This window comes from Amblyraja radiata, chromosome 9 (assembly GCF_010909765.2).
Source record: "Amblyraja radiata isolate CabotCenter1 chromosome 9, sAmbRad1.1.pri, whole genome shotgun sequence".
NCBI classification, from domain to species: Eukaryota; Metazoa; Chordata; class Chondrichthyes; order Rajiformes; family Rajidae; genus Amblyraja; species Amblyraja radiata.
The window spans coordinates 23329378-23352748 of NC_045964.1; positions in this window are offsets into that span (position 1 = coordinate 23329378).

Below are 23371 nucleotides of genomic sequence, written 5' to 3' on the forward strand. Positions count from 1 at the left end.
GCAGAAAGGTAGTCCCTTTGTTTTTTTGCACAGTCTCTTTAAGAGAGGTAGACTGTGTCATTTCTTGTATATGGTGACAGGAAACAGAAGTTGTATTGGGTGACATCCAATATTCATTTGCAACAGTTAGTCTCTGCACAATTGTTTTTGGTTGACGGTTTGTGGGGGATGATAGTTCCTTGTGAGCATACACTTATCGAATGAAGATCGACACAAAATATTGGAGTAACAGGCACCTTCCCTCCAGAGATGCTGCCTGTCCCGCTGAGTTACTCCAACATTTTGTGTCTATCCCCGGTTTAAACCAGCATCTGCAGTTCCTTCTTACATATTTATCGAATGAGTTAGCCAGAGATGAATTACCTATTAATGTTGTTGAACTGCTCCCCAGAATTTCTGAATGTGTACGTTTTTAAGAGGGAACGGAGGGAGCCTCTAAAAATCCATGGCAACTCAATGGTTGTTGAATGAGATACAACACAATAGATGAGGGAGTTCAACAGCTGATAGATAAGAGGTAATGGGTAAAGTGTCGAACAAAGTGGGAGGATTTGTTTGGCTACTGGTTTGCCTCTGCACGTATTGGCATGCTACCAAATCAGACTTAGCGAAAGGACAGCCTCGGAGTAAGGATATAGTTTATTCGATAAGTTATTCAAAATGCCGTTTCAGATGCCATTTTGGGTACAGTAGCAGAGTTGTGGCCTTACAGCGCTAGAGACTCGGGTTTGATCCTGTCTACGGGAGCTATTGTACATTCTCCTCATGTACATGTGGGGTTCCCCTCACATTACAAAGAACATACAGGACTGTAGGATAAAGTGTTCAAAACTCCCGGTGGCTCAGCACTTCAACTCCCCCTCCCATTCCCAATCCGACCTCTCTGTCCTGGGTCTCCTCCATTGCCAGAGTGAGCAACAGCGGAAATTGGAGGAACAGCACCTCATATTCCATCTGGGGACCTTGCGTCCGTATGGCATTAACATTGAATTCTCCCAATTTTGCTAGCCCTTGCTGTCTCCTCCCCTTCCTTAACCCTCTAGCTGTCTCCTCCCACCCTCCCATCCGCCCGCCCTCGGGCTCCTCCTCCTCCTCCCCTTTTCCTTCTTTCTCCCCACCCCCCATCAGTCTGAAGAAGGGTTTAGGCCCGAAACGTCGCCTATTTCCTTCGCTCCATAGATGCTGCTGCACCCGCTGAGTTTCCCCAGCAATTTTGTGTACCCAGGACTTAGGATAATTGGCTTTGGTAAAAAAAATTGCAATCTATCCCTAGAGTGTAGGATGGTGCTAGTGTACGGGGATCACTGGTCTACGTAAACTCAGTGGGCCTTATCTCCGCTCTGTATCACTAAACCAAACTGAATTAAGATAGATTTGGGGAACGAATTTTGCTAGAACTTGGTTTCACTATAAAGAGTATCTTTTTATTAGTAACGGTGTTGGGGGTTATGGGGAGAAGGCAGGAGAATGGAGTTGAGAGGGAAGATAGATTAGCCACGATGGAATGGCAGAGTAGACTTAATGGGTTGAATGGCCTGATTCTTCTCCTAGAACTTATGAATTTCTGACCTTTTGTCTCAATTTAATGGCAGCAGCATTTTTTTAATCTGACTGCTTTTTAATTTTGCATCATATTACATAAGTAATAGCAGTGCGAATATATAGTATTTTGACACCAGATAACGTTCTCTTCAGTTTGACTGCAGGTATTTTGATTCTCATTTAATTTCAGTGAAATGCTCCTTCCTACACCTCCGCAATGTTTTATTTATGGCAGATCAAACCGGAATTATTAATGTTTCCATCATGCTGTGAATCTGCAGTGTCCAATGAGAGCAGTACGACTGACAAATAATATCATCACTCTCTGCAAAGTTGTCACCCCATTTGTTTGTGTGGAATTGCGCCAGAGCTGTCCGATGAGAAGCCTTTAAAACGCAAACATCGACCTTGGAGGATCTCCCCACAGCTCATGTAATTCCCATTGCTTCACAATTACTCGCAGTTCAGATTGGTTATTAGCATGCTGATTGCTGTTTACTGTGTGCATGTTAATCTTGAACTTCTTCAATAATTTAGCACCAGTTAGCCTGCAAATATTTCTCCCTGCACTATTTCAACCATTGCTTTGCTTCCTTCACTTTGTTGCAATTGCAGCGTTCTGCCATTTGTTCTGGATGAGAGCTGGACAATTACTTAAATGCTGCAAATGACTTGTTTTCTTTCCCATATTCAGACAGATTTTTTCTGTCTTTCACTTTAAATGAGCAAGAAGGGCGTAATGGCTATGTTTCTATGTAAGTGCGGGTTAATTAAAATGTACTTTTGTCTTTTTATTGGATTTTGCCTTGAAATCAAATATACAAAATCAGTATCAAATAATGCAGATGGGGAATGCATATGAAATTTGGGTTAGGGCTTATTTATTGTCCATATACTGTGAAGTGAGAAATCATATCATTGCAGCTGAGGTACATTTCAAAATCACATCAGCCACTATACTCCACCCCTCCAGCCAAATCCATTGGAAGACTTCTCCTACGTTTCTTATTCACAATTGTTTGTTTCTGTTTCATAATACATGCTTCATGTAAGCATGTATTGTCTTTCTGCTAAATGCTTAACACGTCACAAAAGCTTTCCACTGTACATTGGTACACGTGACAATAAACTAAACTAAATTAAATTGTCTGCAGAAGAACCCATCCTTCATTGACGAAGCCAATTAGGTGCCAAAGGTGGTATGGTGGCGCAGCTGTATAGTTGCTGCCTTACAGCGGCAGAGACTCGGGTTCGATCCTGACTACAGGTGCTTGTTTGTACAGAGTTTGTACGTTCTTCCCGTGACTTACATGGGTTTTCTCCGGTTTTCTCCCACACTGCAAAGACGTACTGGTTTGTAGGCTAATTAGCTTTGGTAAAATTGTAAATTGTCCCTAGTGTGTGCAGGATAGTGTTAGTGTGCGGGGATCGCTGGTCGGAGTGGATTCGGTGGCCCAAGGAGCCTGTTTCCACTCTGTATCTTGAAACTAAACTAAACTAAACATGGCTTTTCTAATACACTAGATCCAAGCAAGTGGGATCCGGCTCTCAACACAGGCAGCCAGCTGGCCCACCAGCCCCTAATCCACTCCGAAAAGCAAACCAAGGCCAATAGCCAGATAAACTCATTAACCACTAGCCTTCCTGGCTGCCGGCCACTGCCAATCCAAACAAGGTTAATTTAGTTTGCACTTCTTGTATGGGATGCCTGGAAAAGGCCTCTTGAAAGGTTAAAGGATGATTGTTGAAACCAATTATTCTTATCATTATGTCCCTGGGAATCTGTTTTTCTTTCTAATCAAAGTGAAACGCTTGTGAAATAGAATAACAATTCACCACTTTGCAGCATTAGTTATCACCAGGAACAATTTTAGCTATGAATAACAACAATCAGAAATGTTTTCTACCTCAGCTTCACTCAACAATGATTGATAAAGATTTTTTTTCAATTTCCAACACAATTCCTGCAATATCTAAGTCTAACTCCCAATTACTTCAACTCCTCCTCCTAACCTGGATTCACCCATTGTTCATCAGCTCTAGTGTTGGTGATGGTTTATTAAAACCAGGTGTACCAAGATACAATGTAAATCTTGCCTTTGTATGCCATCCAGGCCAGTACGTCCATGCCATTCATGGGTAAAATCAAACCACACACATAGACAATAGGCAATGCAATATAGAAAAATAAATAACTCCAAGCATAAATTTCATCCTTTTCCCTTGAGCAGTTATATCCTCTTTCTCATTATCCTTTTGTTTTTACTGTATGTATAAAATGTTTGGAGATTCTCTATAATCCAACTTGCCAAGGACATTTCATGGCTTCTTTTGGCCCTTCTAATCACCTGCCTGAGTTCCTTCCTGCATTCTTTATATTCCTTGAAGGCTCTGAATGATTTCATCTTCCTGCATTTATTTCTGATCTGTATTTACTGAGGAGTTGGTCAGGAAGCAAAGAAATTGAAGGAAAATAGTGATGTGTTGGACCATAAACAAAAAGATAAGATACTGTCAGTCTTAAAGAATATTAAGGTGGATGAATCCCCAGGGTCTCACTAAGTGTATCCTCAGACATTGGGAAGAAATATCTGACCCTGGCAGAGATATTTGCGTCTCACCTTTAGCTACGGAGAGAGTATTGGAAGGCTGGACATGGGCTAATGTTACATCTATGAATCCATGATTCTTTAACTCTACCTCGCATTCTTAAAAGGACCGAGCTTAGACCACTGTGGCAATTCTGTACCTAAGTAAATGCAAAATCTCAATCTGAAAAAGTTGCTTATGCCGTTTAGATGTATTCATAATACCACCAAGGGACATCGCTGATCGTTGCCCTTCTCTAATTGTCAATCTCTCGTTGGCATATTTTCTGCCTTAAATTCTACAAAGCTCTGTGACTGTATGATGCACTGACAACGTGTTCTGCAATTGCCAGTTCTGAGGCAGCCACATAGTCTTTTCTCTCTTCAGATAGCTACTGTTGTCCAGCTATTTGCCTCTCCTGCAGCCTTGGTTATTGCTAACACTTTGCTGCTTCTGTGGCTCTGCTTTCCACTGCTCCAATGGTCTGCAAGTCCCCATCGCATGTACATCATCTGATTCCTCTGCTTTTTCATAGTTTAGTTTAGTTTAGAGATACGGCATGGAAACGTGTCCTTTGGTACACTATGTCCACGCTGAGGGTCGATCACCCATTCACACTAGTCCGAGGTAATCGCACTTTCTCATCCACTCCTTGTACACAGGGGGCATTTTATAACGTCACATTTGCTGTCACATTTCTTAACACAAAAGTTGTCACATTTGTTGAGTGACTGCAAGGTTAACAATTAACAGCAATGTGTTTGTTGAGGAAATTAGTTTCCACCTGGTGACTGTCAATGTCTACAACAGCAGCTGAATGATGCAAATTATCAGTCTCCATTTCTGTTTAGAGATACAGCTTGGAAACAGACCTTGCAGCCTATCTAGTCCATGTCGACCATCCACCACCCATTCACATTAGTTCTATGTTATCCAACTTTCTCATCTACACCAACACTCTTAGGGCAATGTACAGAGGCCAATTAACCTACAAAACTCACAGACTTTGGGATGTGGGATGAAACCGGAAGACCCAGAGAAAACACACACGGTCACAGAGAGAATGTGTAAACTCTGCACAGACAGAACCCGGGGTCAGGTTTGAACCCGGGGTCAGGTTTGAACCCGGGGTCAGGTTTGAACCCGGGGTCAGGTTTGAACCCAGGTCTCTGGCACTATGTAGTAGCAGCTCTACCAGCTGCGCCACTGTGCCGCCCTTCTCTATCATGAAAAGTGACCAAGATCCTAAAATGTGTTAGACTGGACCACCTCAGATGCCCAACATTTCCCTGAGACATCTGTCTCTCCATCCCGGTCCCACTGTGACCTCTCTGTTTTTGGCCTAAGATATTCCAAGAAAGCCTAATGTAAGCTCTAGAAAACAGCAACTCATTTCCTGCCTGGACATGCTGCAACCTTGAGGTCTCATCGGTAAATTAACAAATACAGGTAATCAGCCTCTCCTGTTTGTATCAGTGCTGATGTGAAGCCTTCTATTGTCCAGTGTAGGAAGAGCCCATTCAGGCTGGGTGTTTCTAGCATATTTCTTTTTTTTCATTAGATGCCCACAACAGCTCTGCACCACATCTCATGGCTGCAACATTTAGTTTTATTTCACACTCTTTGTACAATCTTGATCACCACTTTCTCACAGGTACTCCAGGTTTACCTTGGGTACAATCACCAATCTTGCTATCCTAAAATTTCCTCCTTTTTCCAATTCTGATAAAGAGTCATTGATCCAAAATGGGTCTGTTTCTTTCTTTACAGATGCTGCTTGTCCCAAATGTTTCTGACATTTTCTATTTTTATTAGGGCATAACTTGCCTCAGCTAAATACCAAGGAGACTGCACTCCTGTAATTGATTCGACTGTCTCCTGGGGAAGTTGTTGAGGTTGGACCTTTGTTGTTAACATAGTGATGAAGTATTTAACCAGGAATTGATACTTATTGAACCACAAGACTATTGAAAAGACTAGGCTTGTATTCACTGGAGTTTAGAAGGATGAGGGGGTATCTTAGAGAGACATATCTATATTAATAAAAGTCTGATCTTGACCACTTCCTGTTGTTCTGTATATTGATTGGCTGTGATTTTTGGCCATCTTACGCAGGGATTTTTCCCATCGTCGCAAATTTCAGACGAGCTGTGAATAACACTGAACACATGTCTACTAAACTGCGAGTGGTTTTACTGATCTGTCAGTGCCCTTAATGTGGTTTGAAAATGTAGTTTGAAAATGCAAAAGTGTGTTTTGGTTTGGAAGTGCTGAAGCAAGCTGTGTTGCCTTTGGTTTTGAAAGTGCTAAAGGAAGCTGTGTTGCCTTTGGTTTTGAAAGTGCTAAAGCAGGCTGTGTTGCCTTTGGTTTTGAAAGTGCTAAAGCAAGCTGCATTGTCTTTGGTTTTGACAGTGCTAAAGCAAGCTGCCTTGCCTAATTAGAGCTGCCTTGCCTATATAATTAAAAATTTAATCTTTACCGCTTCCCGTTTGTGCTTTATATTGATTTTAGAATAAACGCTACCACGTTCAAGTTCAAGTTCAAGTGAGTTTATTGTCATGTGTCCCTGTATAGGACAATGAAATTCTTGCTTTGCTTAAGCACACAGAAAATAGTAGGCATTTACTACAAAACAGATAAATGTGTCCATATACCATGATATAAATATATACACACATGAATAAATAAACTGATAGTGCAAATAACAGAAAGTGGTTGGTAATACTTTCGTACGGCTATGATTTTTGGCCATCTTACTCAGAGTCCCCCCTCCGCTCATCAGGTGCTGAGGATTTTTCCCATCAATGATCAATAAAAGAGTTATTAGTGTTTAAAAAAATGTTGAGATTCTCTCTCCTGTCAATCACGCTGTGAAGGCCACGCCCTTATGGTGGGAGGGGGAGGGACTATAAAACCCAGAAGTGTGAGCGTGGCTCAGTCTCTGCAAGATGGGGGAGGGAGAGGTCATGAGTCGCTGTCTTTAGTGGCCTTGCATCATGCTTGAATAGGTATGAAACTGTTCTTGAATTTGGTGCCCTTGCACCCTGCTTGAAATGGAATTTCAAGGAATAGCCGTGAGTCAACTGCGAGCCCACCAGCCGTGAGTGAGCTGCCAGCACAGCAGGCTTGAGTGACTGAGCCACCAGCCCAAGAATCCATTCGGCCCACAATGTCCATACTAGCCCTCTGGAAACCAGTCCCTTCAGCGCACAACACCCATCCTAGCAATCCAGAAAGCCCCCTACTGCCCACCAATATTGGAATTGGTTGATAGGTAGAATATTGCGTTGGGGGACCAGCCCTCCCGTGTGATGCTGGGACCACTTAGTCTAGTTTATAAAAGGACTGGACAAGCTAGATGCAGGAAAAATGTTCCCAACGTTGGGCGAGTCCAGAACCAGGGGTCACAGTCTTAGAATAAAGGAGAGGCCATTTAAGACTGAGGTGAGAAAAAACGTTTTCACCCAGAGAGTTGTGAATTTGAGGAGTTCCCTGCCACAGAGGGCAGTGGAGGCCAAGTCACTGGATGGATTTAAGAGATAGTTAGATAGAGCTCTAGGGGCTAGTGGAGTCAAGGGATATGGGGGGAAGGCAGGCACGGGTTATTGATTGGGGACGATCAGCCATGATCACAATGAATGGTGGTGCTGACTCGAAGGGCCGAATGGCCTCCTCCTGCACCTATTTTCTATGTTTCTATGTTCCTAACCTCTGCATTTATCTGACTTGTGTGGGAAAGAACTGCAGATGATTGTTTAGACACAAAATGCAGGAGTAACACAGCGGGAGAGGCAGCATCTCTAGTGAGAAGGACTGGATGATGCTTCGGGTCGAGACTCTTCTTCAGACAGGGTCTCGACCCGAAGTATCACCCATTCCTTCTCTCCAGAGATGCTGCCTCTCCCGCTGAGTTACTCCAGCATTTTATGTCTATCTTCAGTTATCTGATTTGATGATCCCAATTTCTTAGCTATGCCTTGGTTACATGGAGTCACACTGCATAGAAACAGGCCCTTTGGCCTATTGAGTCTATGTTGACCATCAAACACTCATTTATTCTAATCTAATCTGTCACGTCTCCATTTTCCTTCAGATTCTATCTCTCGCCTTCACATAAAGGATAATTGACAGTGGCCAATTAACCTACCCAACCTCCATATCTTTGGGAAGTAAGAGGAGACCAGAACAACAGAAGGAAATGCAGAGAGGATGTGCATGCTCCACACAGACAGGATTGAACCAGGGTCATTGGAACTGTGAGGTCGGAGCTCTGCCTGCTGCGCAACCCTGCCACATAAATAGTTCCACCAATTCTAAATTCCTCAAATACACAATGCAGCAGCGTTCTGAAACCTGTTGCCTTTAAACTCCCTCTTAATCAAAAACAAAAAATTGTTCTGCATTGTTTCCTGAAACGAAAAAAATCATCCCCATTATTTCCATTTGTTTAGTTTAGTTTGACTTAATTCACAAGAACATTTGGATTAAAATCCTTCTCATTGTTGATATCAATATATTCCTCTAATGAACATACCTCAGTCTACCTCTGCAGAAAAATAAGCTTTATGGAGCCAAAAAAAAATCTGTTTCTTTTATTGTGGCCCTGGTGCCTGTTCACTTCAATATTCCCCCTAGAATTTCTTTCTTTTGAATCAATACATCCTTACCTCCTTCATTTCAAGCCTTCACAACATCTATTTCTTTCCTCGAACTGTCAATTTCTGCTCTTTCTCTCCAAAATACTTCCTGTTTACTTCTTCCCACCTCTATGCCCATGTGGGTTTCTGGCCTTAATTAGTTGATGTGGCTCTCTGCTTTCTGTGTTGTATGGTGTGTTATGATACAACCTCCCAACCATTTGTTATCCTTCAGAGATATGTTTACTGATTAGATCATGCAGATTCCAACTAATTTGTTTAAGTTGCTAATAAACATTTTGCATATGTCTCTCTCTGCAGGAAACTGAAAAGACTAATGCAGTTGTGTTTCTGACATGCAAGCCGGGAAGTTTCATCAAGTGGTCCTACTGTTCCAGATCTTCCTGAAATTGGGATTTCCCCGAGTCGCGGAACAATCATCCAAAAGGTCTGAAAAAGGGTCTCGACCCGAAACGTCACCCATTCCTTCCAAAGATGCTGCCTGTCCTGCTGAGTTACACCAGCATTTTGTGTCTATCTTCAGTTTAAACCAACATCTGCAGTTCCTTCTTACACATCCAAAAGATATCTTTGCCTTTGAGGGATTGCTACATAGGATTTCCCGAATCTCTTCTCCAAAGGTTAATTTTACCAGGAAATATTGCAGAAAAAAGACTGCGTTCGCTTGAATTCAAATTTTTTATGGTGATTAGATCAAGTTTTTAAAAGTCATTGATAATGTGGACAGAGAAAGAATATTTCTGCCAGTTGGAGTCTGTGAAGCCAGGGGAAGGGGGTAAGGTTAAGCAAAACTTTGATGCAACAAAAGTGGTTGTAGTTTCCATTTTCATTTGCATATGACAAGCAAAACTAACTGATTTGCCAATGTTTTGCATTGATGAACAAAAGAGAATAGCTCTACCTTAGGTTGCATCACCAATCCTGCTACCCTTTGGAAAATAACATGTTGATAAATTCAAATTATTTACTGCCAATCTATTCTGCGTGTACTTAATAGGATTGAACTGAGACAGCATTTTTTCACCTTTGTCAAATTCAATGGTCAATGGGTCTTTATTATCACATGTACAGGCATACAGTGAGATTTTAATTTTGCTTACAGTTTAGTAAAGTATAAATATGTTATATTTTAAATCCAAAATCAATTCTATTGCTATTGTCTTAATGATCTGATGGAGCAGTGACGAGGAGAGGTAATATGCTAAAGCTGGTGTTTGCTTGTTGGATACTGTAGAGTAATCTTTCCCCTCCCCCATGTTTACAGTTGTAGAGTCATAGAGTAATACAACACGGAAACAGGCCATTTGGCCTGATTCATCCATGCCACCCAAGAAATATATTGGCATATATTTGATCCAACTCCCCCCTTGAAACTTTCTAATCCATGTACCTGCCTGAATGTCTTTTAAATGTTATTGTACCTTCCTCAAACACTTTGAATTTTTGATTTGATTTGATTCCTTTATTGTCATTCAGACCTTTCTGGAATGGCAACGCATTCCATATTCACATTAGCCTCGCTGTGGAAAAAGTTGCCTTTCAGGTTGCTATTAAATCTCTCCTCTCTCTCTGTATGTTTTCTGGATCTTGATTCCCCAACACTGGGAAAAGGACACTGAACATTCATCTTATCCAAGCCATTCATGATTTCATACACCTCCATAGCATCACTCCTCAGACTTCATATGCTCCAGAGAGTAAAGTTCCAACCTTCCCAACCTCTTCCTGAAACTCAGTCTATTGAGTAAATCCTTTCTGCACTTTTTCCATCTTGATTGGAGTCTTTCCTATCGCAGGTTGCCCAAAACTTTTCCCCTTCAAAACTTCATGGTTCAAAATCCCTTAATCTCTGGGGCAGCAGCAGAAGACCAGCACAAATTCCAGGAACGACACAAAACGCTGGAGTATCCCAACAAGTCAGGCAGCATCTCTGGACAATTCTTGAGAAATGTAAGGTCAGTGGGTCAGGCAACAACTCTGGAGAATTCGCCAGAAATTCTTCCTGACCTGCTGAGTTACTCCAGCATTTTGTGTATTTAGTTCAGTTTAGTTTAGTTTAGAGATACAGTGCGTAAACAGGCCCTTCAGCCCACTGAGACCGCACCGACCATCGATTCCAGTACATTAGCACTATCCTATAAATTAAGGACAATTTACCATTTTTACCTAAGCCAATTAACCTACAAATCTGTACATCTTTAGATTGTGGGAGGAAACTGGAACACCCGGAGAAAACCCACACAGGGAGAACGTACAAATTCCATACCGACAGCACCTGTAGTCAGGATCAAACCCAAGTCTCTGGTGCTGTAAGGCAGCAATTCTACCATTGTGCCACCGTGTCACCCTTCATTTGGCAAATGTCTTTGGTAAACCAGGATCTGCAGCTGCTTATTATTACAAATTCCAGGAGCTGACTTTGCCAGAAACTACAGGCCAAGATAATCTCGAATATGGGAACAAGCCAGTGGTGTGAGGCTTGCATGTGGTGAGTCAAATCCATGGCAGGTTACAGTAAAGAAATCGGAAAAGGGATCAGCTGTGAATCACTTCAGTCATTACAATGAATTGCCTGCAGTTACAAAAACATCCTCCAAGTGGCACAAACTAGCTGCTGTATTGGAAGAAAACGGGCTGACTTTCAACTTCTCAGAAAACTGTTTTGAAAAAGCTGCTGCCCGAAAATGGAGGTCGGAATTTCAGAGATGAAGTCCCTTGGAAGAATGGGAGACTGCGTTTAGTTTAGTTTGGTTTAGTTTAGCGATTCAGCGTGGAAACAGGCCTTTTGGCCCACCGAGTCCACACCGACCAATGATCACCTGCACACGAGTTCTATCCTACATACTCGGGACAATTTCCAGAAGCCAATAAACCTACAAACCTGCACGTCTTTGGGATGTGGGAGGGAAGTGGAGCACCTGGTGAAAACCCACGTGGTAACAGGGGTTAGTGTTGTGCAGTGTTCAAGAGCCTGATGATTGCAGGAAAAAAACGTGTTCTTGAACCTGGTGACTATGGTTTTCATGCCCTTGTATCTTCTTCTGAAATAGTAGGAGTGAAGCGGGAGCGTAGCCAGGGTGGTGTGGGTCTTTGATGAAGTTGACTGCCTTTTTCAGGCAGCTCCTCCTGTAGATCCCTTTGATGGTGGGGAGGTCAGAACATGTAATGGACTAGGCAATATCTACCATTCTCCATTGCCTCCTTTTGTTCCTGGGCTTTCAAATTACTGAGCTAGGCCATGCTACCTTGAGAGACAAAATCTTCTTCAGCAAGTACATCAGCTACAATGCTGCTATTTGGAGCAGAAATGAGAGCCACAGAAACAGAGAATTTGCCAGCATCTCTATTCAGCTTCTTGTCTCTGCTCTGCCATTCAATGAGATCATAACCATTTTTTAACCTATGGAGAGGAGGACTCTATCAATTATCCTCTGAAGCAATCTTCTTTTCCGAACAAGAAGCCTGGGACAAAGAGTTGTTTTTCCTCATATCTATTCCAGGATTGGGTCCCTCCTTGTTGGGTCACTTCCATGCAAAGAAGCATATAACATCCTTCTATGCCCCAGACCTGGGGTGTCTGGTTTCACAGATGGCTAAAGTATTGCTCACCTAATTAAAAGACATGCCCAAAATAAAAAGTAAGGGACTATATTCTCACTGATTTTTGCAAAATGTCATGTGAATATTTAATTTCAATATTCATTTGTATCGTTGGAAATTAAAGAACAGGAACCAGCTTGTTCAGTGCAGTTATTAGAATATAGGACAGGAGGACCAGCCATCTCTGTCACAAATAGATGACCCATGTACACTCATTGTAGTATAAACACGGAATAGCAGTTGTTATGTGTTCACAGTAAATTTACAGTTGGCATGCATTATTGAAATTAAATTATATTCTACATGAATGCAGTGAGCGAATCCCATTGCAAATTCAAAAATCTATTTTTGAATCTCGCAGCCCATTCAAATTTACTTATACAATCTGTTTTACTTGCTTTATGAGTCACATGCACAAGGTTCAAAGGAATATTGTGCTTATAAACTTTCCCAGGGCATATAAAACTGTAAAAGTTGGTTCATGGGTTGAGTGTTGCAAAGGATAAATTAAAGTTTAATATTTAATTATGTTGTGAATATTTTATGATACCTGTATAACCGAAATATGTTCTAATGTTTCCACTCTATTGAAAAGCATTTATATTAATATGGTAAAATGTACAAAAAAGCATTCCTTTAGTCTTTTGCACTAAAATTCTGTACTTTCAGTATTGTTTCCCTTCTTCAGGATGACACTGATGGGGGGGAAAAAAGCTGTGATGGAAATTTGAATCCTCTTTCTCTCCCTGTCACTTGTTTCTCCTCTCTGATTTATGCAATATTAAAGCTGTCAAAAACAAGCAGACATATTCTTGACACTTCTGACTGTATTCCTGAAGCAGGCACTTCAATTTTGAGTGGGGCTCTGCAAGCCACAAGTAATTTCCCTAAGTGGCCCTTCTTGATACAGCTCCTGGACTTGCTGTATGTATGACAATGCTGGGACTAACTCGTCACCAGACAGACAATCTCACAGAAGATGAACAGATTCAACAGACACTGATGATCAATCCTGCCATCGTCCCAACGTGAGAGATGCTTTCCATTCCTGCATCAAAGCAACTGAAACTTGATTTTCCACTGTGAGGTATAGGATAGCATCCAAAGCAACTTCCTCAACTTTTGCTTCCTTCTTTCCTGCTTGAATTAACAATCTTCAATGGTTCAATGGTCCTTTATTGTCACTTGTACCGAGGTACAGTGAAATTTGATTTACCATAGAGTCAGACCAAAGAAGCAACAAAATACAACACTACATAAAAGTTAAACATAAACAGCTACCACAGCGATGTGTGAGAATCCTCATGCTCCTTCACCGTGATGTGACCAGAGTTGTACCGACAGCTGTCACTCTCTCTGCAGTCCCTGTCCGCCCGAACAGTCAGAAAGCCGTCCTCACTCGCATCAGACTCGGGGATGTTCCCCGCAAACACCGAGATCACTGCACTCACAGCAATCCCTCTGAGTCCTCACCAGTGCAGGCAGCACGTCTGTCTTGTTTTTCGGTGACCTCACATTCCCCACTGTGATGGAAGGTGAAAAAACTTATACCTTCTTCCTCCTTTTCTCCCGCAGTCTGGGCGATCGAAACATCCGCAGTCGGGGCGATCAAAGCTCCTGAAGTCGCCTATCGAAGCCCCCGCAATGGGTCGATCTAGGCTCCCGAGATCAGGGGAGGTTGAAGCTCCTGCAGTTGGAGCTCCCGAAGTCAAACCCTAACAAAGGGACCGCCAGCTCCATGATGTTAGGCCGCAGTGTGGACGGAGATACGATACGGAAAAAGTCGCACCTCCGTCGAGCGTAGCGATGAAAAAGGTTTCTCTCAAACCCCCCACATAATACAAAAACTAAAGATACATTAAAACATACAAATAAAACAGACTAAAAACAACAAAATAAGAAATGGACGACGCAGGCAGTTGGCGAGGTGCCACGGTGGAAGTCTACAGGATTGAACCTACATAACTATAATCTTACCTCAGCAATGGAAGGCAGCAAATCCTACATGGTTGAGATTGCAAGCTTACACAAAAGGAACAGTGGGAACAAAACTACAGAGGATCATTCCACACCTATGCCTGTGACTCAAGCCAAGTCAAATCAGGTTTACTGTCATCTGCACAAGTACGGTGAGGTACACCTCCAATGGAAAGCCTTGCTTGCAGCAGCATCACAGGCACTTAGACGCGGACAACTTGCAAATCATCAATTACATATAAATTCTACATGACAATGAAAAGAAAAAGACGGTGCACAAAACAAGACATTAGTGCAAAAATACACACTTAGGAAAACAAGGCTATAGTAGTTCAAGAGGTAATTTGCTGCCTTCCGTTGCCAAGGTAAGATGAGAGTTGTGTTGGTTCAAGCCTCTGATAGCTGCAGGAAAATAGCTGTCCCTGACCCCGTTCGTACATGAATTCAGGTTTCTGCAGCTCCAGCTCAACGGTAACAGCAAGAAGATGGCATGGTAGGAATTCTTGATGATAGTTGCCACCTTCTTGAGACAGAGCCTTGTGCAGATGCTTTAAATGGAGGGTTGTGCCATGATGGACTGCTGAGTCCACCATCCTCTGCAACTTCAGCGATGCCTCCTTCCTTGAGGAGCTTAACCACTTCTATGGCCGCTTTGACAGGGACAATCTAGAGATGGCCATCAAGGCTGTGCTCCCTGCCGATCACCAGCCCCTCACACCCACCCCCTACGACGTGTACGTGGCACTGAGTAGGATTATTGCACGTAAGGCTGCTGGCCCTGATGGCATCCCCGGGCGTGTCCTCAGGGCCTGTGCTGCGCAGCTGACAGACGTCTGGACTGACATCTTCAACCTGTCACTTGCCCAAGCAGTTGTCCCCACGTGCCTTAAAACCACCTCCATTAAAACCGGTGCCAAAACACTCCACTGCGGCAAGCCTCAACGACTTCCGCCCAGTTGCACTTACTCCCATCATCACCAAGTGCTTCGAGAAGCTGGTCCTGGCACACCTCAAAGGCTGCCTACCCCCCACATTGGATCCCTATCAGTTCGCCTACCACAAGAACAGGAGTACGGAGGATGCCATCTCAACGGCACTTCACTCCACCCACGACAACAGGGACACTTACGTATGAATGCTGTTCATCGATTACAGCTCAGCATTCAACACCATTATACCCTCTAAACTGATCACCAAACTCGGTGACCTGGGCATCGACCCCTCACTCTGCAACTGGATACTGGACTTTCTAACCAACAGACCCCAGTCTGTTAGGTTAGACAAGCACACCTCTTCAACCCTCACAGCGTTCCACAGGGCTGTGTGTTGAGCCCCCTCCTCTACTCCCTCTTCACCTACGGCTGCACACCTGTACATGGTACTAACACCATCATCAAGTATGCAGATGATACAACGGTGATTGGCCTCATCATCAACAACGATGAGTCGGCCTATAGGGAGGAGGTCCAGCTCCTAGCAGCATGGTGCACTGACAACAACCTGGCCCTTAACTCCAAGAAGACCAAGGAGCTCATTGTAGACTTCAGAAAGTCTAGGGGCGGCACGCACACCCCCATCCACATTAACGGGACAGAGGTGGAATGTGTTTCCAGCTTCAGGTTCCTGGGGGTCAACATCTCCGATGACCTCTCTTGGACCCACAATACCTCAACTCTGGTCAAGAAGGCTCACCAGCGTCTCTTCTTCCTGAGGAGACTAAAGAAGGTCCATCTGTCTCCTCAGATTCTGGTGAACTTCTACCGCTGCACCATCGAGAGCATCCTTACTAACTGTATCACAGTATGGTATGGCAACTGCTCTGTCTCCGACCGGAAAGCACTGCAGAGGGTGGTGAAAATTGGCCAACGCATCACTGGTTCCTCACTCCCCTCCATTGAGTCTGTCCAAAGCAAACGTTGTCTGCGAAGGGCGCTCAGCATCGTCAAGGACTGCTCTCACCCCAACCACAGACTGTTTACCCTCCTACCATCCGGGAGGCGCTACAGGTCTCTCCATTGCTGGACCAGCAGGTCCAGGAACAGCTTCTTCCCTGCGGCTGTTACATTACTCAACACTGTACCTCGGTGATTGCCAATCACCCCCCCCCCCCCCGGGCACTCCTTCCACCAGGAAAAAAATAATTGCTATGACTGCATGCACGTAAATATATTTATTTATTGCTCATATTCTATGTCGCTCTTCTAGGGAGATGCTAACTGCTTTTAGTTGTCTCTGTACTGTACACTGCACAATGACAATAAAGATTGAATCTGAATCTGAATCTGAATTCTTGCATTCCTGTGCTTTGGAATTGCCATGCCAGGCTATGATGCAACCAGTCAAGATACTTTCTAAAGGGCATTCGTCGAAGTTTGTTGGAGTATTTGGTGATATGCCGAATCTCTTTAAACCTCTAAGAAATTAGAGGTGCTAGCATGTCTTTTTTGTGATTACATCTATGTGTTGGGCTATTATTTCTTATGGGCTAAATTCTTGTGCACTCTAAATTTCATGACACAAAAGAACTATGAAAAGCTTGTGCACAATGATAAGAGATGATTTACAGGCAATCCAGAAGCAACATATTGCAACATAAACAACAAATGCTGGGAACAATCAGCAGATCAGGCAGCATCTTTGGAAAAGAGAAACTGAGTTAATATTTCAGGTTAAACACCCTTGATCAAAACTTGTAATATTCAGCAAAATACTGATTTCACTATATTACTCAAAGACCAAATTGAGCAAGATTTTCCCCAGTGTTTCCCTTCTTTGCGATAAATGTCAATCTCAAGAAGCCACCTTAACCCACAGTTTTGTACTGTGTACAAAAATAGAAAGTTTTTGGACGGAAGTATTCAGCGTCATCTCCAAAACACTGAAAACTCCATTAGAGCCAGACCCAAAATTGATAACACTGGGAATATCAGAGGCATGTAACAACCTAACGGTCTCTCAAAGATGCTTTCTCGATTACGGTCTAATATCTGCAAAATAACATACTTAAATTCTGGAAAAAGACAGCAGTCCCCTCAGTGAAGATGTGGATTACTGAAATGACGGATACACTATATCTAGAAAGAATTAGGTTTATCTTGAATGACAAACTGGAACAATTAAAAAAAATATGGTCACCTTTTATTGAATTTCTTGAACAATACAATGGTTGAACATTCGAAATTGATTGTAGGGCTAGGTGAGCGGGCACATGGGTGGGTCGACGGACATGGCTCCTCGTTTTTCTTCTTTTCATTTTTCTCTTTCCTTTCTCTCTTTTCTTTTCAACTTAATATTCTTTGTAAAATGTTAAAATTGAAGCTGTGCTAGAGTTGTAGAACTGTCAAGTCACAATTGCTTCCAATAAAATATATATTAAAATAAAAATACTGATTTCAACCCATCCAAATTCACTATAAATACAGCAAATTTATTTTAGATTTTAGTTTTAGAGATACAACAGAGAAACAGGCCCTTTGGCCGACCAAATCCGTGCAAACAAGTGATCCCCTGTGCACTAGTTCTATCCTATACACTATGGATAATTTGCAGAAACCAATTAACCTACAAACCTGCACGTCTTTGGAATGTGGGAGGAAACCGGTGCACCAAGCACACCAAACCCACACGGTCACGGGGAGAACATACAAACGTGTACAAACAGCACCCAGAGTCAGGATCGAACTCAGGTCTCTGGCGTTCTAAGGCAGCACCTCTACCACTGCGCCACTGTGCATCAATTAAGATAAAGGCCTGTTTCTCTCTCCACAGATGTTGTTGGAGTTGCTGAATATTTCCAGCATTTTGTGTTTATTTCTGTATTATGCTTAATTTCTCTTTATCATTCATTCTTGGCAGTTGCTGAAATGAAATGTACATTGTGGCAGCACAACATACATGTGATTGGCATGTAAGATTACTGAACAGAACATAGCATATGTGCATAGTACAGCACAGAAACAGACCCTTCGGCCCACTGTGTCTGTGCCGAACATGGGAATCTGTAAATCATTCAGGACCACTGAGTTCAGAAAACATCTGTTTTCACTGATTTAAAATGAACGCAATGAAAATGTAAGCACCAGTATTGCCTAGTTAATATTTAAATAAAGTGCGCTATCACAGAACAACAAATGAAACAGATGGAACGGAGACAACTGGAACTTTAGGGAATGGAATCTGGTTTGTTTGAAAAGTACTGCAGTAAATTACAATTTAACTAAATGAAAACAGAGAGTGCTAGAAACACTTAGCAGTTCAAACAGAAGCTATGGAAAAAGAAACAGTGTTTCGTGTCGAGGGTTCTGATGGAGAGATGGTGACCCAATATATTGACTCTTCCAATAGCTCGGCTATTGAACACTACAAACTCCAACTAAATTCCAAACTACAGCCTGTGGAAACAAGGTACTCTAAATGCTGATTTATAAAAAGAGATACGCAAGTGCTGGAGTAACTCAGCGGGTCAGGCAGCATCTTTGGAGAATAATGATAGGTAACATTTCAGGTGGGACCCTTCTTCAAATGAATAAAGTTTCTTACCCGAAACATCACCTGTCCACGTTCTCCAGGGATGCTGCCTAACCCATTGAAATACACAAAGCACTTAGTGTCTTTTTCAGAACTACGAACTGCCTGGGATGCACTGGGGACTTGGGGCTTTGTTTAAATTTTGCACTATACAGGTGCACAACCTTTTATCCGAAAGCCTTGGGACCAGACACTTTTCGTAATTCAGAATTTGTCGGTCTTCGGAATGGAATTTTTTTAGCGTAGATTTTAATGGCTGGCTCAGTGCTAGAGTGCTCGGCTCATATCCGCAAGGTCGCGAGTTTGCGCCTTGATCCCGGCAGTAAACTCGGTCGCGAGTTTGAGTCTTCAATGTAGTTTTTTCTTGCAGAATAAATGTTTGTATGAAATGCAGTGTAGGAGAGGTGTACTGACTGTGTGGGCAGAACTTTGGAAGTGATTGCCCACCAGTCTAAAAAGCCGCTGTGTCTCCCTGTCCCTGGGATAGCAGGGGGCGATCAAACAGCACAATACCTCCCTCCCCCTCCAACTCCAGAGGAATCCGCTCCCTAATGGGCCGCTACGGCGACAAGTGGCAGTTTGCCCACAGCCCGAGCTGCGCCCCCTCATCCGCCACCCCAAGAACAAGACGTACCTTGCACACCATCAGCTTCTGCCCCTACGTGTTCCTCTGTAGTTGGAGCGGGGCTGGGCTGGAGTTGCTGCTGGCTGTGCGTCTCTGGGATCTCCGTGCTTGCAGTGGGCCTGGGGGTCGGTGTCCCGTTGCTCCTGACGTCTCCGGCCACCCCCCTCGACTGGAGCTGAGACTGGGAACTGTACCGCCCTTGCCCCCTCCCTCTGCAACTGCAAACAACCCCACTCTCCTGCAAGGGCGGTACGGTTCCCGGAGGATGGCAGGTGGCCGGAGACGTCAAGACCAACAGGAACCCGCTCCCCGATGGGCCCCGAGCTGCGCCCCGTCATCCGCAACCCAGGTTCCTCTGTAGTTGGAGCGGGGCTGGGCTGGGCTGCTGTTGGCTGTGGGTCTCTGGGATCTCCGTGCTTGCAGTGGGCCTGGGGGTCGGTGTCCCGATGAGGGGGCGCAGCTCGGGGAACGGCTTCTGGTGGTCCTGACGTCTCCGGCCAGTTTGCAGTTTTCCTCTGGAGTTGGAACGGGGCTGGGCTGCTGCTGGCTGTGGGTCTCTGGGATCTCCGTGCTTGCAGTGGGCCTGGGGGTCGGTGTCCCGTTGGTCCTGACGTCTCCGGTGACAGTGCAAAGCCCCCGCGCTGGTGCAATGGGCGGGGAGCTGGAGAGGGGAGGGAAGGGGTCACACACATGGCCGGGAAGCAGAGGGGTGTAGGTGGGGTGAAACTGAAGGGAGCGACAATCTGCTGCTGCCTGCCCCGCTGAGTTAAAAAGTTCCCACGCAAGACTCACGAAACACTGTGTATCGTGAGTCTACCGTGGGAACTTTTTAACTCAGCGGGCAGGCAGCAGCATATTGTCAATTATTAACCCTCCCGCGCAATATACCCTCACCTTCTCTTTTATGAATGTGGATTTAGTTCCCCTTTCTTCGCGGACCGACCGGAGGTTCCGCTGTCACCTCTGCGGGCCGCCCTCGGTGAACGTTTTCAAGGACCTTTCTTCAAGGACCGAAAAAATGGCCGCTATTCGGAGGTTTTCGTTATTTGGATCTTCGGATAAAAGGTTGTGCACCTGTATTGTTTTTTTTTAATTTATCTAACTTTTTTATCTTTGACTATTATATTCTCTATTGAGTACTATGCTCACAAACCGTGTTGTGATTTTGCTTCAAGTAAGAATTTACGGAGGCCAATTAACCTACAAAACTGCACGTCTTTGGGATGTGGTGGGAAAAAGAAGCACTAGAAGGTGCAAACTCCACACAGATAGCACCCAAGGTCAGGATCGAACCCGGGTCCCTGGTTCTGTAAGGCAGCATCTCTACCGCTGCACCACTGTGTTGCCGTTGGAAATTCCTCAAAAATATAACACATTATCTTTCCTCGTGAGATGAGTAATGCAAGCATGGAGTTCTCTGGTACAATACATTGGACTTGGGTAAGCATTTAATAGCTTCTTGTATTTTCTTAACAATATGGAATGAAGCAATTTGACATTGAGTGTAATGTTGACTTTTGGACCATTTCCATCATCCATTTTCATTCTTGTGTCCTTGTGCCAATCCTCTCTCACATGTCCATCACCTCTTCCCGATTCTCCTGCCATAGACCTAGAGAGGGCGAATTTACAGCCTGTTGAAGGCAGGTAGCACAGCTTTTCATGAGAAAAAAGATGGGTCACGTTTCGGGTCGGATCCTTTTTCAGACCCTTTGAGTCTTTTTCTCCAGAGATGCAGCCTGACCTATTAAGTTATTCCAGCACTTTGTGCCTATCATTGGTATAAATCAGCATCTGCAGTTCCTTTCTACACAGCACAGCTTTCAACCTGTGAGGAAACTGGAATCCCAGAGGGAACTCATATCATCACTAGAAGAGTGTGCAAACGCCACATAGCAGTTACCCTAGGTTGAGATCTGAGTTTGGGCGGTCATGTTACAGCTGTCTAAGACATCCGTGAGGCCATATTTAGAGTATTGTTTTCAGTTTTGGCCACCATGTTACAGGAAAGATGTTGTCAAGCTGGAAAGGGTGCAAAGAAGATTTACGAGGATGTTGCCAGGACTCAAAGGCCTGAGCAAAAACCTCCGTTGAGCAGGCAAGGACTTTTTTACCTTGGAACGCAGGAGGATGAGGGAATAATCTTAAAGGGTGTACAAAATCATGAGAGGGATAGAACGGGTAAATGCACAGCCTTTTGCCCAGAGTAATGGAATCGAGAACCAGAGGAATATGGAAAGAGCTGCCAGAGGAGGCAGTTGAGCAGATACTATCTTAACATTTCGGAGACAGGTACATGGATAGGATAGGTATAGAAGGTTATGGGTCAAGTGAGGCAGGTTTAGATGGGGCATGTTTGTTGGAGTGGGCAGTTTGGGCCATTGGACCTGTGACTGAGATCAAACAAGGGTTGTTGCTGTGAGACAACACCACAGTTAATCCATTCCTATCATTCAGTTTATGTTATACAATTACATTTTAACCTAATTTCATTATTATTGTGATTATTACTTCAACTATTATTGTAATTTCTTTCACAGCGTTGGTCAGGTGCAGTTTAGTGGCAGTTGCACAGTTGATGAGATGAAGCTGCTGGGAAGGAACAGAAAATAGAGCATGTGTATTTTAATTGTTGGAAACCAGGTCACTTTGCTCGGCAATGTAGGTCATCCGGGCAGCAACCAAGGATGGATCCAAGATGTCTCAGAATTTTAAATGCTGATGGCAATTGGAAGCTGCTGCAGTTTTGGTTGATGTGAGGATATTTAAATGTATGTCATTGCATGATCAATGTCTTTCAGCATTCTTATGTCTCAAAGCCTGAAGGGTTTGAACAATTTCCTTGAAGTGTGTGAGTTTTTTAAAGTTGCATAACGTATGGCAACTAGATGTAATTCTGATTTGCATGAGAGGAAAAGTAATTGCATGAAGTGAGTAAATGCAAACACTGTAACCTGTTTGTAAAATCTGTAAGAGAATATTGAAGTAGTTCTATGCACAAGATGAAAAAGGATGTAACTGAATGATTCTGCTTCTCTATGTGTCTCTTTAGAGGCAGTGTCTCTTTAAGAAGTTGTGTGACTTGTGTGGGGAGACCCACCCACCCAGGGGAGACCCACCCACCCACCCATTCACCTTTTATTCCTTGGGTTATGTGTTAGTGGTTTTCGTGTGGAAATTAACTGTTTACTCTCAGTTCTTGGGATGAGCTTTTACATTTGCATTTCATTCTTAGTTCTTAGAAAGAGATAGAGAAACAAGGAACCACAGACGCTGATTTAATCAAATGGATGCAAAGTGCTGGAGTAACTCAGTGGATCAGGCAGCATCTGTGGAGAACATGGATAGGTGATGTTTCAGGTTGGGACCATTACTCAGACTGACGAAGGATCCCCACCCGAAATGCCACCTATCCATGTTCTCCAGAGATGCTGCCTGGCCCATTGAGTTACTCCAGCACTTTGTGATCTTTTCTTAGAAAAATATGTTGCGTTTGTATTTTAAAGAAAAAAATGTAGTTGAATTAATGAGTGAAAGCTGCCTAAATTCAGACCTAGAAACAGATTAAATTAATCAAGGTGTAACCATAGGAAAGCAGGCAAGTAATTGGCTGGTGATTACTGCAATTTAAAGGATTCACTCCAATTTAGATACAGTCCCAGAAAGGATAACTAAAGCTAATGCCTTAAAATTAGATTATAAAATGGATTATAATATAATTAATATTTATAAATAACCAGGTGAAAATCATAATTTGTTATTAAATACATTGTACGCCAAGGGATGTGTAATGACCGTTGGATATAGTATCTGATGGGGAGCATTTTGGTTCATTTTGATCACAGGTAGCAGT